We start from the raw sequence: 11,866 nt of genomic DNA on the forward strand, positions 1-11,866 counted from the left end.
GGTAAGAGTTTTTATTTAAAAAAAAAAAAGAAAACCCCCAAAAGGGGTCAGGAAGAGTCAGACACCTGAAATGACTGAACAACAAGACAGTTTAAAATTTTGGTGATTTTTAGTACCTTACTCCTTACTCCCTCCCCTTTCTATTATGCTACTGCACTGTCATCACTGGAAGAAGAAGAGTAATTATACATGTCTGAAGGTCATTTCATATTTTTGTCTGTTTCAAGGGTTGCCATGACCCCCCTCAAGAAAAAAGCTCATCAGGTGGTAGCCAGCCCTCTTGATGATGCCCCTCCCTGCACTTAGCTATTTTGGTCTATATATAAGAAACGCATAGTCTGTCACCAGGTCTATACTTGAACCCTTTCCAGCTTGGTAGGACCTGCTAGAGCTTGTGATCTGTTGGCACAGCCTTTAAGAACCCAGGGTAATGTCTATACCATGATGAGACATCAGAGCAGGACTTTAATGGAGGTGTGGAAAGACTCATGGTAGGCATAATCAGGTTGTAGCATGTTACCATCAGTGGTTTAGTTATATGACAGGAAGTCCTCTAAGAGGCATCTCAGAGCATGAGTAGGGTCAGAAAAGAAGGTGGTCTGGTCACATGGAGGGAATAATAACCAATACATGGGCAGCCCAAGAGATACCATCAGGAGATATCTCTTCAGCGTGTTGACCAGATCCCGTTATGTGCCTCCATGGGAAAACCTAGACAAGTATTTCACCACATGAGGGGAGGAGAGGAATGAGTGGAGTTCTGATTGGTTCTAGCACAAGGAAATCAGAGCTCCATGAAAATGTCAAGAGTGGTCAAGATAAAAATCCATAGGTCTATGTTGAAAGTAACTGGCCATTGGAAAACGTTAATGGTCCTCCTTGTTGAAAAACAAATGCCCTCTTGTGAATAAACTCATGGCTATGAGTAAAGGACTGTAAATTCTTCCAGTGACTAATGATTTCATGTGGTCAGTCCTGGGAAGAACTCATTCCAGTCAACTATGGAAGAGGGACAATATTTAATTGTCTCCCTGGTTCTCCTCTTGCAGAAGTACAACACATATCTCTAGAATTACCAGGAAGCTGGTCAAGTGGATTAGTTTAAATTTTAAAATAGTATTATTTTAATTGTTTTTTAAAGTTCTTTTCTGTTCTATAGTTAACGCAAGGGTTAAATGTATAACTCAGAGGTAGTGACCCCTAGTCTGACCCCATTTGGGGTTTTCTTGGCAAAGACCCTGAAGTGCTTTGCTATTTCCTTCTCCAGCAAGAGAATTTAGGGAATTACAAAAATGGGTGTCTCCTTAAAGGGTTGAAGAGAGCTGCTACTATGTAATCCTGGAGTATTTTGTACTCCAATCCCAAAATTACTTAAGCTTAAGGCTTGTGGTTCTGGAAAATAAATAAATTCACTTCTTTATCAATTCTGAAAATTCAAAATCCCATATAATAAAATGATATGTAATATAATTCTTTCACGTACGACTTTAACTCTGAGTTTACTAGGTGTCCTTAAGGAAAAATTACTTTCCAGTGTCCTACGTCGGTATGGCAGGTGTAGACTATATAAATACCTAATCTTGATTCTTGACTGACAATCTTTTTTACTAAATCAATTTATTAGGCTTTATGCTATTAAGCTACCTACTATGTGTCAGACATTGTCAGACGCAAGAGTGAAACACGATTTTCCTCAAAGAAGCTCAGCACCATCTCAACTGATGAAGCTTTGTGTTTCCCATTCCCATTCCCATTTGTGTGAGCTCCCTTGTGAATAGGGTTTTTTAAAATTCATTGTATTTAGGGGCAGCTAGATAGCACAATGAATAGAGTGCCATGACTGGTGTTGGGAGTACTGGGTTCAAATCTCTTCTCAGATATTTCCTAGCTTAGGCAAGTCATTTAACCCTAAACTGTTTACCTAGCTGTTGCCACTCTTCTGTCTTAGAGTTGTTACTGAGACAGAAAGTAAAGGTTAAAAAAAATTCATTGTATTTGTAACCCCAGTGCCTAGCACAGAGTGAGTTTTTAATAAATTCTTGATGGTTATTTGAAACATCAATTAATCTCATATTAAAATGTAATACTATATTTTTAGTATAGTAGCTATATTCTTGATTTTGAGGTCAAGAAGAGCTGAGATCAAATCCCATTTCATTTGTTTTCTGGTGGTATGTGAGGCCTGGGTGAGTTGATCAACTTATTTGATTCTTAGTTTCCCCACTTGTACAATAGGAATAATAATAGCAACTAGCTTCCAGAGTTTTGTGAGGGTCAAATGAACTAAGATATGCAAAACAATATTATTTTCCTTGTCTGTAAATGGGACTAATAATACTTGTTGGCAGAGCTATTTGTAATAAAAATACTTTTAAACATTTAAAAATGATTTTGCTTATACAAATTTTTAAGGTAGATAAGTATGTGTAAGAAAGCTTAAGTCCATTCATTTGTAAAACCTAGTACTTATAAGACTTAATAAATATGGAATAAAAGGATAAAAATGTAATCAGCAATTAGATAAATTATCCCTTAATTTCATTCTCTTAGCTTCAAAAGAAAGTCAAAAATAGTGGAAGTATCCAAGCAGTTTCTGTACTGGAACAAAGAGATAGAGCATCCTTCTTATAAATATTCTATTTCCATTTTCAGTCTTAGATCAAGAGAACTGAGAAGTCACCATTTTTTCTTTTTCAGACTTTTCCAATCTTATGAAAGACCTTAAAAAAAAAAAAAACTTGCCTGTGATCTTTAAAGGCAGCATTCCCTGCCAGTTTTATTTTCTCTTTATTCCATTAACAGTAGTCTTTTTTATTTACTTTCTTTAGCTACCCACATCCTCCTATCCTGTCGCTTTTCTCACAGGGGAAGAAACAGTACTTCACAATTAGATCCCACACCATGCCACTTTTTCCTTGATGACGCAGCAGTTCAATGCCAATTTCATTTCTGCTGAGCCTGTCATATGGAATCCCAGGGTTCTCCAACCCCAGAACCTTCATTATTTTCAGAACTTTAGCCATAAGCCCATGCATAAGTCTTCATACTGGATTTCATTTTTTGCAGGTGAAAAGTCTTCATTTCCATTCAAAGCCATAAATAAGCTTTGCTCCTTGGACTCTTCCATGGCTTCTAGCGATGATGGTTAACCACAGGAACTGACCGATCATACACTGAGAGGTAGGCAGCTATTTCAGGTAGCTTAATTGTTTCAAGGGTGGCACCCACAGGCCACTTTTTTTCTTTTCTGCTAACTTTGGATTTCTGCATTCCAGCCATCTTCCCATTGTCTTGATCCTCCCATCCTTCTTTTTCTTTCTTCATCCCCTGAGTCGGGCCCCTGACATTTATGAGCATTATGCCTCAGGGATAGATTGCATACAGTGGCATCTGGTTTGAATAAGGGCTTCCCTTCTCCAACCCTTCCCCCTCTTTCAAACAAAGGGTGGCACACACACATAGAAGCTCACTGGTCCCTAGATTTAGAGCTGAAAGGAGCTTAGAGACTGCCTCCCTAAACCCCTTCATTTCACAAATAAGGATCATGAAGTTCCAGGGATTGCCCTGATCACACAAGCAAGTTTTTTGAACCCAGAGCCTCTGACTCTAGATCTCGCATTCTTTCCATGCCATCATAATGCCTCTTTGGGGGCAAATTCACCAATTAAGAGGAGCCATGGTGGATGGTGGTAGGGTAAGGTCAGTTCTGCTCAGTCACGTGGCTGGGACTGGTTGAGAAGAAGCTCAGGGATGGTGCTAGGGTGCCATACAATCTGACAAGCTTCAGGGCTGAGAAAGAGCCTCAGCTCATGGATAGAAGAGATGGGCCTGATTGTTGAATTCTCCTCCATGGCCGGTGCCAGTTCTTTGTGGCTGGAGGCGAATCCTCCCCTGTGCCAGTTTCTCCTTGTGTAAAAATGGGGCCCAAAAGGCCAACCCAACAGTGAAGCGGTGAGACTTAATTCTTGTTTTTCCAGCAGTGTTAAGACCCATCAGTGATGCAACAGGTAAACAACCTGGGCAGAACTGAGATAGAGGAGATAACACGGGATCCTTTCCCCACTCCCTCTTCCCCACCTCTTTTTTCTTTGCTCCCCCTTCTTTCCAGGCTCTTTCCTACTTCTGTCCCTCCTCCTTTTTTTTATCTCTTCTTCCTCTTCCCATTAGGGATTAGTGGAAGAAATTAAAGGATCTGGATTAGAATCTCAGATCTCCCATTTACTGAGCATGATCTCCTCACCCAGCCTCGATTATATAAAGGTTCTGTGATCCTGGAGAAATGATTTATCTTCTCTGTGAATCTTCATTCTGTTATTTATCTGCTGTATGATGTTGGCCAAGTCACTTATTTCCCTAGGTTTCAATTTCCCTTATTAAAAATGAGATGGCAAATCTGGCCTCAGACACTTCCTTAGCTGGGTGACTCTGGATAAACCACTTAATCCTAATTGCTGCTCTTCTGTGTTGGAAACAATACACAGTATTGATTCTAAAATGGAAGGTAAGAGTTGAATGGGGAAAAAATGAGATGGTTGAACCAGATGGCTTCTCATATTCTTTCCTATTCTAAAGCTTACCCTTGGCCCCATCTCTCTGAACCTCCATTTCCTAATCCACAAAAAGTGGGTATTATGCTAGGTGGCCTATTGCCAAATCCAGAGGCATTTCCTCAATCCTCTCTGCAGCCTTTGACACTATTGATCACCCTTTTCTCCTGGACACTTTCTTCTCTCTAGGCTTTCAGCTCCCTCTTGGCTCTCCTCCTCCCCATCTGACCATTTCTGCATTGTCTCTTTTGCTGGATGGTCCTCCAGATTCACATCCTCAGACTATAGGCGTGCCTCCAGGTTCTATCCTGGATTCTCTCCTCTCCTGCTTCTCTCCTACTTCACCTAGTGTTCTCTTCAGCTCCCAGTGATTTATGGTAATTTTCAAAGCTACCCATCCTGCCTCAAACTCTCTGCTGACCTCTAATCGCTCATCTCCAATTGCCTCTCAGACATCTTGAATTTAATATCTAATAGACATCTTGGACTAAACATGTTCAAAACAGAACTCATTATATTTCCTCCTACTTCCTCTTTGTCTCCTTCCTTTCCTATTACTGGAAAGGGTACCATCATTCTCTCTGTCCATCAGGTTCACAACCTGGGAGGTCTCCTCAGACCCTCACCATCCCCCCCCAACCCACATCCAAGTGGTTGCCAATGTCTATGGATTTGACTTTTGTACCAACTCCCCAATAGGCCCCCCTTCTCTCCTCTGACACCGCCCCTACTCCAATATCCAATACCTCTCCTCATGCCTGGAATATTGTAATATCCTGAGGGTCTGCCTGCCTCAAGTCTCTCCCCACTCCAAAGCATCCCCCATTCAGCCACTAAAGTATAAGTTCAACTATATGATATTCTCTTCCATCCTCCTCCCTCCAAATAAGCTCCACTGTTTTTCTATTACTTCCAGGACCAAATAGGAAATCCTCTGCCTGGCCTTCAAAGCCTTCGTATAACCTAGCCCCCTCCCACCTTTCCAGTCTTCTTGCCCCCTTCTCCCCTCCCCATATTCTTTGATTCAGTGACACATGGATTCCTTACTGTTCTACAAACAGACATTCTGTATCTTGGCTTTGGGCATTTTTCTCTGGCTGTCCTCCAAACCTGGAATGCTCTCCCTCCAGGCTTCCCTGGCTTCCCTTTAAGTCCCCTCTAAAACCCTATAACCTAAAGAAGCCTTTCCGAAGTACCTTCCCTCCCTTCATTATTCTTCTTTATCCTGTATGTAGTTTATTTTATGTATCTGTTTGCTTATTGCCTCCTCCACTGGATTATAAGCTCCTTGAGGGCAGTGGAAGCAGAGACTACCTTTGGCTTCTTTTTTCTACCCCCGGATTTAGCACAGTTCTTAGCACATGGCAGGCACTTAAAATATATTAATTAACTGACTGGATCTGCGTTGCCTTCCAAATCTAGAACCCAGAATTCATATTGATAGCTGAATGTAAAAGTAACGATGATTCGTACTTAAATTTGAAAGTCTCTCAGGGAGGGAGGATGCTGTGGTGATGTCCATTAACGCCTGATGCCTTTCTAAATCAAAGAAATGAAATTTGGGGTGTGTTTTGTTTTTTTTTTTGGGGGGGGGGAGATTCCAGCCCCTTGCAGTAATTGCCTTATTGACCAGGGCTATCAGGTTTTCCAAAAGGGTCTTATCTGCAGGCTGCAGCAGGTACCTGGTCCTGGAGCCGTCAAACAGGTTTAGTGGGATTGCTCAGATGCTTGAGAGTCAGAGGCCAAGCTGGGTGAGCTCCTTGCTTTCTCCTTTCAGGGCCTGCAGGCTTTGACCTGCCAAGAGGTGCCCAGACAGGGTCTAATCTGTCACACAAATATGCAGGAGCAGAAGTGGGAACAGCCTCTTATCACCTTGATTAGCAGCCACAGCCAGGAATTCTCAGACTAGAATTCAGGGATGCGAGGTTAGAGAAATGTCAATATACTTGAGGAATTGCCTGCTTTGTCTGTGAAATCCACATCAGCTCAGAAGATGCCAAGTTTAGTTTGAAGAACTTAACTGAGCTCAATTTTTCTCCCACCGCCTTTCCCTCTGCCCCCAATAACTCAGCAATCCTAAAATAACAAGCCCACGTGCAAGCAGATAAAAGCCTCCTGCCATGGAAGCTACTGGACTGTTTTCTCCTGGGAACTCAATCCTGTCCCAGCAGGGGATTAGGACTTTAATTTACTCGTGTAAAATAGCCTTTTTCTCTTGTCTACCCTGCTTATGATTTCAGATTGGCTCAGTGACGGAACATTTTCAATGATTAATATTTTCTTCAAGACACAAAGAGAATTGTTTTTCAGCAAGAAAAGGCCTGAAGTGCAAGGACTATTTTTGCATTTGAGGTTTAAAGCTAGGCTCCCCTTGGAAAGGGAACAGAGTGGGATGTTGGGCAAGAACTCAAATGAATGGCGAGGAGACCTGGGACCCCCACTTGGCCAGCACCCCAGCCTTTCACCTTCACTGCCCCTTGTTGCCTTTGTAGAGGTTACCTCCTATTCCTGGAATGTTTCCCTCCTCATCTCAAGTTCATCAAATCTCGATATTCTGTTATTGTTTTGTTTTTCAAAGCTTAACTCAATAGCTCTCTCCAATATGACGTCTTTCTAGATTCCTCTAGCTGCTGGCTTCTTTCTTCCAAAAAATTGCCTTGCATTTGTTTTATCTATATTTTGTAGGTATTTATATCTACCCAGTGGTAGGCTGGAGAGCAAGGCGGGCTGAACTGTCAGTAACCCACCGAGCTAGCAGAACTACCGAGTCTGCTCATACACCTTGTGAGAAGTTTCCTGGCATCTCCAAGGCATGACGTTCCTTTTCAAGCCCAGCACAAGCTTTCAGGGTGAAGGAGGGGAAATGGCTGCCACATCACTTTGCCAACCACTTGAAATGTGCTCAGAGGATCTGGTCCTGAGTTTTCTCTTTCTCCCTCAAACAAAATGTCATCTCTCTCATTGTTGACTCCTTGGCCAAGAATTTCATTTTTAACAGTAATAAATTCCGCTATAGACCCCCTTCTTTCCAAAGGTTTTCTCCATGAAAAAGCAACTCATTCTCCTGTGTGCTTTCAGATAAATAAAATTGGCCTGAACAAAATAATTATCTTTTTGGTGTCATTTCCCAAAGCCCAACAAAATCTCAAAAGATTCTAAAGGGAGTGACAGTTCTAAGCATTGGCCATTTGGGGTACAATCTACCAAAAACACAGGCTGTGGCTAGCCATCCCTCTCTGTCTAGGAGGGTGAAGGAAGACAGAACAATTTAAAGTAAACGTGTGTGTGTGTGTGTGTGTGTGTGTGTGTGTGTGTGTGTGTGTGTGTCCCTGGGAGTCTCCTAGAAAACAGAAAAGAAAATCTCCATTGTCAGTCTTACCAACAAGTATCAGACATTTGGAGGTCTAATCAGCCCCAGAAGTCTTTGGGCTGCCCATGAAGCCTGGCATTTCAGTGACTTTCCCACCAGGTAGGTTAGGGTGAGGTGTGGCTCTTGGCACCACCCAACCCTCTGAATCTGCAAAGTTCTGAATCTCTGCTTTTCTTTGCACTCATACTTTCTCTCCTTAGGCACATCTTCCCTCTCTTTCTGCTTCTTGCTCCCAGCTATCCTTTTTCCTTAAGGTCAGGACAAAATTGGAGTGGGGAGGGATGGGAAAAGAGGGAGGAGGACACTAAGAAATCTCAATTTGAAACAGATTCATTTCCTGAACTTAATCTATTTGGGGATGCGATATCTGTAGAAGGAATTGTGTACGTCCAAGTTATCTCCGCAAAGTAATGTAAACCCCTTGAAGCAGAGACTGTTTCATTTTTGCCTTTGTATCTCCAAGACCAACCATAAAGCTTAGCATGTTTTGTTGTTGCTATTATTCAGTTGTGTCAGTCATATCCAACTCTTCATGATCCCATTTGGGGTTTTCATGGCAAAGATACTGGAATGGCTTGCCATTTCCTTCTCTAATTCATTTCATCGATGAGGCAACTGAGGCAAACAGGGTTAAGTGATTTGCTCAGGGTCAAAGCTAGTGTCTGAAGGCAGATTTGAACTCAGGAAGAGTTTTCTTGACTTCAGGCCTGGCACTCTATCTACTGGGCCACCTAGCTGCCCTAACAGAGTAGGTGCTTAATAAATACTAATTGATTGATTAAAGGGATAGTAAACAATGACACATGCTTCATAGAGATCAAGGAGAATGAGGATTAAGGAAAGGTAATTAGATCTAACAATTAATAGAACTCTGGTGGCCTTTGGAAGAGAAATTGTAGTTGAGTAATGGGCATAGAAGCTGCCTTTCAGAGTTGGGGAGTGAGTGGGTAATTAGGGAGCTGAATAGCAAGAGTAGACTGATCCTTCAAGTTTGGCAATGAAAAGGAAGAGAGAGATGGGACAGTTGCCTACAGGGGTAGTGAGGTCAAGAAAAGTTTTTTGGTTTAGAGTAGATGTGGGAAAAGAGGAATGGGCCAATAGGAAGAAAGAAGCAAAGAACAAAATGAGGAAGAACAAGAAAGAGAGCAAGAAGGAGAAGGAAAAGAAGATTGTAAGAGGAGGAGGAAGTGAAGAAAAGGGAAGAAGAGAAAAGGAGGAGGAAAAGGAGAAAGAGAAGAAGGAAAAGAGGAAGAAAAAAAGGAAGAGGAAGAAGATGGAGATGATGATGATTTTTCCACTCTTGGCCTTAGTTTCACATTTTTAAAATCAAGGGGTTGGACTTAGCCTCTCAGTTCCCTCCTGGCTCTGAATCTATAATAGATGATCGGTTTCTAAGGCAGAAGCCAATAAGGAGAGGATGGGTAAGACACAGAGAAATTCTGAGTACACGGGGGAAGTTGAAGTAGACATTCTCCTCAATTAAGTAAGCAATGAGGCCATTGGCTGAGAGTAAGGGAGAAGAGAGAAAGAGCTTGGAAGAAATTTGGATCAACAGGTGTGGGGATTGGGATAGGGTTATGGTTAAGAATAAATAAAAGAATGCCTGAGCAGTAGTTAGTGCCCAGCTTGAAATCATAATCACATTCTTACAAACTTTACAGGGTTGTTGAAAAGCTAAAAAATCTAATCATTGTGAAAACCATTCCTCCTTCCAATTAAAAGCACTATTAAAATGTAAGATATTTGTAGTATTTTTATGATAAAGGGCAATCTTGAGGATGACTGGGAAATCAAGTAATTAAACGAGATACTAAGACAAGTCAGTGTTTTTACTCACTAAAGAATGTAAATATTTTAAATAAAATATCTCTGGCAGCTAAAACTTTTTACTAACAAATGCCTTTATCAGAAGAACATTCTTATTTGGAGTTGCCGAAACAAAAAGTGACATCTGGGCTGCGCACTGAAAGTTGTAATTTATTATTGTAAATATTGTGATTCCACCAAATTATCTTAATTGATATAAATTCCACAAGCATGCTTTATTTATATTCATAAGAACTTGATAAGACAGAGTAGAGAATGTGTTGAGCAAGTGTTGTTTTTTTATAAAATTTGGATAGAAAAAAATGTTAGTGGGACAGTCTTTCAGTCTCAGGCTGGATATTTCCTTGTTCCTTGTTCCTCTAGACAACATAAATGTTTCCTTGTTCCTCTAGACAATATAAAATGACTGTGGTCATACCTGCCAAAACAAATTCAGCAACTATATGAATATAATTATAAAAGACTCTTCACATGAGTAAAGCAGACCTAAATAAATGGAATAACATTAATTCCTCGTGTATAAGCCAAACCAATATAGTGAAAATTACAATCTTACCTCTTAATTTATCTACTTGGGGCCATACCCATCAAACTACCCAAAGATTACTTCATAGAACTAAAATAAATAACAACAAAGTTCAAGAACAAAAGGCCAAGAATACCAAGAAAATTAATGGAAAAAATATCAAAGGATGCCTGGCTATATCAGATCTCGAACTATACTATAAAATGATAATCATCAAAACAATATGGTACTGGCTAAGAAATAGAATGGTAGATCCATGGAATGGATTAAGAAATCAACACATGGCAATCAATGTCCATAGCAACTTAATGTTTGGTAAACATCCAAAGATTTGGGAAAAGAATTCACTATTTGGCAAAAACTGCTGGCAAAACTGGAAAGCGGTATGGTAGAAAATAGATATGGACCAACATCTCACATCATACACCAGAATAAAGTCAAAATGGATTCATGATCTGGAAATAAAAGGTGACACCATAGACAAATTAAGGGCACATGGAAAGGTTTGTTTGTCAGATCTCTAGATTAGGGGAAATTTAATGATGTCAAATAATATATAGAGAACATTACAAAAAAATGAAATAGATAATTTTGATTACATTAAATTTAAAAGGATTTATACAAATAAAACCAATTTAACCAAGATTAGAAAGAAAACAACAAATTTGGAGGGGGGAGATCTTACAGAAATATCTCTGAAAAAAGATTCATCTTTCAAATATATAGAGAACTGAGTCAAATTTATCAGAATGCAAAGCATTACCCAATAGAAAAATGGTCAAGGGATGTGAACAGGTAGTTCTCAGAGGAAGAAATTATAATTATCCAAAGGCATATGAAAAAATGTTCCGAATCACTACTGATTAGAGAAATAAAGCAGCTCTGAGATCTCACCTCACGTCTACCACATTAGCTAATATGACCAAAAAAGAAAATGGTAAATGCTGGAAGGGAAAACTGAGACACCAATACACTGTTGGTAGAACTGTGAACTGATACAACCATTCTAGAGAGCAATATGGAACCAGGCGTAAAGGACCACAAGACTATGCATACCTTTTGACCCAGCAATACCACTGCTGAATCTGAGATCAGAGATTAGGGGAAAGGACCTACTTGTACCAAAATATTTTTAGTAGATCTTTTTGTGGTGACAAAGAAATGGAAACTGAGAAGGTGTCCATCACTTGGGGAAGGGATGATACTATTGAACCATGAGAAATAATGAACAAGATGAATTCAGAAAAACCTAGAAAGACATATGAAGTGATGCAAAGTGAGGTAAGAGCCAGGAAAACTGAGTACACAATAACAAAAATACGGTGTGATGATCAACTGTGAAGGACTGAACCATTATCAGCAAAGCAAGTCTCCCAGACAATCACAAGGGACTCATGATGAAAATGATATCCACAGCCAAAGAAGGAGCTGTGCAGATCAAAGCAGGCCATCTTCCACTATATTTCCTTCATGAGATTTCTTTTGTATGTGTGATATGTGCCTTCTATCATGATATGACCAATTAGAAATATATATCACATGAAAGTGCAGATATAACCCATATCAGACTATTTATTGCCTCAAGGAGGTGAGGAG

The 11,866-nt window shown here is 40.3% G+C and overlaps 1 long non-coding RNA gene across 1 annotated transcript; it reads left to right on the forward strand.

Annotated features, from left to right (window-relative positions):
* Positions 1 to 2,977: 2,977 nt before the first annotated feature.
* On the forward strand, positions 2,978 to 7,653 carry LOC130457081 (uncharacterized). The gene is made up of 2 exons (XR_008916078.1): positions 2,978 to 3,180; positions 7,233 to 7,653. It is a non-coding gene; the product is annotated as an uncharacterized LOC130457081 (long non-coding RNA).
* The last annotated feature ends 4,213 nt before the right edge of the window (positions 7,654 to 11,866 follow it).

Source organism: Monodelphis domestica, chromosome 2, assembly GCF_027887165.1.
Source record: "Monodelphis domestica isolate mMonDom1 chromosome 2, mMonDom1.pri, whole genome shotgun sequence".
Taxonomy (NCBI): domain Eukaryota; kingdom Metazoa; phylum Chordata; class Mammalia; order Didelphimorphia; family Didelphidae; genus Monodelphis; species Monodelphis domestica.